Below are 4,767 nucleotides of genomic sequence, written 5' to 3'. Positions count from 1 at the left end.
TTGGAATGAGTGTTTCTGCTCACCAGTCTTGGGAGCTTCTTCTAAATATTATGCGATGTCTCACGTGGGCTGTTTTGAGCCATTACAGTCCCAATTCACAGGGGTTTCCCACCTGTAAACTCTGAGACTGAGTTCAGATGAGCCGACCTTTGAAACTGGAAGGTTGATTTTGGAAGCATCGATTTAATTTCTGTTTCAGTTACAAATAGTAACATTAAAGCATATAGCTGAGGATCTGAACAAGACATGTTTTTCAGAAACCTAACTGATGATGAAATAGTTTCGTGCAATAGTACATTTCTTTGCAGGAAGTAGAAAAAAATGTAAAATCATTGAAGAAAAACTTTAAGATCACATATCAATACAGTGTGCATGTGTTCAAGTGTGTTTATTTTAATGCAATTCCAACAAGATTTGGATAAGATAATCATGAGAAAAGACAATTTTGAGATTGGGGCTTTCAAAATGAGAAATTTTGCGTTTTTAAAGGATGAAGTTATTCTCCTAAAGGAGCCTTCAGAGAGAAAGGTGAAGGAACATAAGACCCTTAGCTCACAGTATCCGGCTGCTGAGTTAGAATCTGCAAGTCAAAACTGCCTGCATCTAATTCTCAGAGCAGAGAAGAAAGCCATGAGAGATTGCCTAGAGGAGAAATTTTAAAGATTATTAGACCTTCCTGCTGGGCTAAGGGGTGGCTGCATATGTTGAAGGACACAGGCTGCAGAGTTGGTGTCTTTTGGACGATTGAAATCATGGCAGGTCTGGAAATGGATGCCCAATTCCATTTCACTGGCATCAAAAAAATACATCAACTCTCACACTCTCACAGGGAGAATGAATTGTGTACTGGCCATGTTCGGAGGCATTGCTTTGAGAGTCTTATACTTCAAGATAAGGTCTAAACAAACTCCAGCTGTGAAAGCAACATGAATAGATTCTAAACTGTACCTCATCTGTTCAGTTCCCATCATGTGACACGCAGTTTGTACAATTTTATTTATGCACCTGGAGAGGGGGAAGATTATTAGAAATTTCTCTGAGTACACCAGGAGAAGGGAAAACAAGCAAGGAAATGAAGTGCGACATGTGCAAATATGCAGAGTTGATGTATCTAAGGCAGCTCTGGAAGGCGGACACATGTGATCTCAGCAAGCGCTACGATGGAGACGAAACCCACGTGAGATGCGGCCACTGTCCACTTACCGTGTAGTCGGGACTGTACGACACCACGACACGAGACAAGCGTACACACAAGGGAAGCCACATAATTACCAGCACAGAGCAGCCTGTGCTCTGCATACAACCTTTTCCTCTTTTGGAACCGAAACATCACAATAAGGCATTTCAGGTAACTCGAAGAATTGATGACACAGGCTTTAAAGTTATTTAAAAATAGCTTTTTGTATTTCAGCTTCATTTTCATTTAAGGCAGAACCAGAACATTTCCCCCTACATATATCTTCTCCTTGCTTTGCCTGAGTGGGGAAAATTAAGTTGGCTGACTTAGGTGCAGATGGAGGCAAAGAATCTCCTGTCAGGCAAGGTCACTGTGATGCTTTGGATGCAAACAAGAGTGATTATAATTGTGGAAAGAGGGGTCTGCCAGTTTAGGCTAAAATCCTGAATAGCAGTGGTCTCCTGTAAGGAAGCCCAAAGACAAGCAGTTTATGCCTAGGCAGAGGCTTCAGGGATCCAGACTTCTCACTTGCTCCTCCACCACCCTCAACATGAGGCTTCCACCTCATTGCTTCAAGGTGGCTGCGTGAGCTCCAGCCATTATGTTGGGATTTTCACCAGCCAGAAAGAGGAGAGAGACAAGGGCTCTCCCCAGACTTTAAGATAGCATCTTAAAAGTCTCACACATTTCCACCTACATCCCACTGGCCAGAACGTAGTTGCCTGGCCCCACCTAGTTGGAAGAAAGGTGAGAAAGTGTGGTCTTTATTCTGGGCAGCCTTGTGCCCAGCTACAACCAAGGCCTCTGCTGGGAGGCAAGAAGGGGAGAAGAGACTGTAGGGGAGTCTCTGTTGTAAGGAATAAGCCAAAGGGACAGTTCATGAAGGAGCCTGGGCAGCACTATTTCTTGAGTAGCACACTGTCCCCTTCTTGTCCAGGGAAAAGGGTTGAGCTGTGTTAGCTGAGCCCCCATCAGTAAGGACACTGGTTTTCCCCCCATCCCACCCCTGTAGCTTCCTACCTGGACCCCATAGGTGTGTATTCATGCTTTTATTAAGGAAGAACCATGGTCTGACGTTTGTTCTCGCTTTCTTTTCCCAGGATCACATATAAACCTGATTTGCATAACATTTCAGCGCAGGCCGGAACCCACTAGAAATAAACTGCAGCAGCTGGAGCTGCACCCGCTAACCTGTGGGCGCCCAAGCTTCGGCCAGACAGCTGGTCTCCAGGGGGCATGGCCCATTGACTGGCAGTGGGCGGGGTGACGTTCTGCAGCGCACCAGGCCTGTGCGGACCGCAGAGACAACAGTGCCAGGGGCTGGTGGCTAAATTTCAGTGAACACGGAGCGCAAGTGGCACTGAATGACTCCCTGCCTCCTCTGGGGCAAAGCCACTCACATTATGCCAAGAGCAAGGTCCCCACCTCCACTGGGTCACTGGGTCCTCTCAGCAGCAGGCAGATGCATTCCAGGCCTAGAGACACCCTACTCTGCATGCAGATCTGGCTATGCTGTTCATCAGCTGGGGGACCCAAACAGGTCACATAATCTCCTTGTGCCTCTTTTTCCTCATCTGTAAAATGGGCACATACCAGTTTCCTGTGACTGGTGCAACAAATTTACAGTTTGCATAACAACTTGCCACCTACTGGGTGGCTTGCAACAACAGAAATTTATTCTTCCACAATTCTGGAGACAGGAGTCTGAAATCAGCCCCCCTCTAGAGGCTGTAGATGAGAATCCTTTCATTGCCTCTTCCAGCTTCTGATGGCTGCCAGCATTCCTTGGCTTATGGCTCCATCACCCCAATCCTGGCTCTGTGGTCACGTTGCATCCTCCTCCTCTGTGGTCTTACTCTCCCACTCTCTGTCTCTTACAAGGACACGTGGTGGCATTTGGGGCCCGCCAGGTCACTCACCCACCTCTGGACCGTTACTCAGTCACATCTGCAAAGACTCTTTCTCCGTGTAAGGTGATGTTTACTGATTTCAGAGGTTGGGATTGGATAGCTTTGGGGCTGTTATTCAGGCTATTTCAAGGAGTAAAAAGGGTACCAACTTCAAAGTGTTGTTGTAAGCATCAAATATTTCAACATCCACAAAGTGCTTAGAGCAGGGACAGGGACACTGAAATTGCTGTGTAGAGGTGGGATTTTCCTATCCCTTTTACACCGGTAAAGGGACAGGTGCAACGGTAAAGTAAGGACGGAGCCAGGGAACTCGAGTCTGAACCCAATTCAAAGACCTCTCGGCTAAGCCCCCAGCCCTTCTGCAAAGCCTATTTCTGAGCTCTGGGTGTCAGTGAAGACCTCAGCACCAGAAGGACGATAAGTACTTCCTGATCGACACCACCTAAAAGCTTGTATCCCTTCAAGATGCTGCCCTTCTGCTGTGCTCTCCTTTCACCTCCAGTCCATCGATTGAAAATATGCACAACCTACAAGTTGAGAGTTATGCTTTGTTTGGCGGACATTTCTGAGGGCCTGGGGCAACAGCCTCTCAGATGGCTCTGATGGACTGCTCCAAAAAGATATGGGAGGAGCCAGGATATATAGGAGTTCCTGCAACAAAGACCAGGTAGTCAGAACACTAAAAGATTACTGTTAACTAAAGAAAACCAGATACCCCAAGTTAAGGAATTTGGCACTTTTCTAGATATGGGAAGTTGCAAAAGTCTGTGCTCAATCAGATAATTCCTTTAATATGCACCTGGCTCTCCAGGGCCAGTATCCTGTGCTTTCCCATCCTGAGTTCCCTCCAGGGTCACTGTATGGGGGTGGTGGCAGAGGCCAGGCTGCCTGCTGGTTTCCATCCTCAGTTCCCTCTGCTTACTGTCAGGGGTGGCAGCAACGGCTGATGACTTGATGGCCACAGCATCCTTTGTTTACTGATATGAAAGGCAATATTGTTCATTCACAAGTCTACTTTCTCCATGTTTTTACCTTGGCGCATCGATACTTCTCTTTCCCCACAAAGACAGCTAGATCTAGTCATTGCAAATAGAGACAGGATTGTGAGAAAGTGATGACGGGACCCCAGAGAGGTACATTTTTTTTTTTTCATTTGGGAAGTGTAGTGTGAGTGGTGCATATAGGCGTGTGTATTTATTGTTGATACCATCAGCCCTCCGTATCTGTGGGTTCCATACCCACAGATTCCACAGACCTCAGATCAAATGTATTCAGAAAAAAACTTTCCAGAAAGTTCCAGAAAGCAAAACTTGAATTCGCTGCACCAATGACTATTTACCTAGCATTTACATTGTATTAGGTGTTGTAAGTAATCTAGAGATGATTGAAAGCATACGGGAGGCTAGGCACAGGTTATATGCAGATACCACCCATTTTATGTAAGGGACTTGAGCATCTGTGGATTTTGGTATTCAGGGGCGGGGGGGGGGGGGCTGGAACTAATCCCCCGAGGAAACCGAGGGATGACTGTGTAATTTTCCGTATAACCAGACTAGGCTAAGCTACGCCTACTTTGAGCTGTAGCCTCACGTGGTGGAGAGCAGAGGGAGGAAGCACGCTCTCTGCTGACCCTTGTGAAGGCACTGATCACTGATCATGAGGACCCCGCCCACATGACCT

General features: G+C 46.7%; 1 pseudogene; it reads left to right on the top strand.

Moving 5' to 3' along the window:
• The first annotated feature begins 752 nt into the window (after window positions 1–752).
• Window positions 753–930, top strand: LOC123612349 (ATP synthase F(0) complex subunit k, mitochondrial pseudogene; annotated as a pseudogene).
• Window positions 931–4,767: the final 3,837 nt, after the last annotated feature.

The sequence above is a fragment of the Camelus bactrianus genome, chromosome 2 (assembly GCF_048773025.1).
Source record: "Camelus bactrianus isolate YW-2024 breed Bactrian camel chromosome 2, ASM4877302v1, whole genome shotgun sequence".
Classification (NCBI taxonomy): domain Eukaryota; kingdom Metazoa; phylum Chordata; class Mammalia; order Artiodactyla; family Camelidae; genus Camelus; species Camelus bactrianus.
This window is presented reverse-complemented; position numbering and strand designations above follow the sequence as displayed.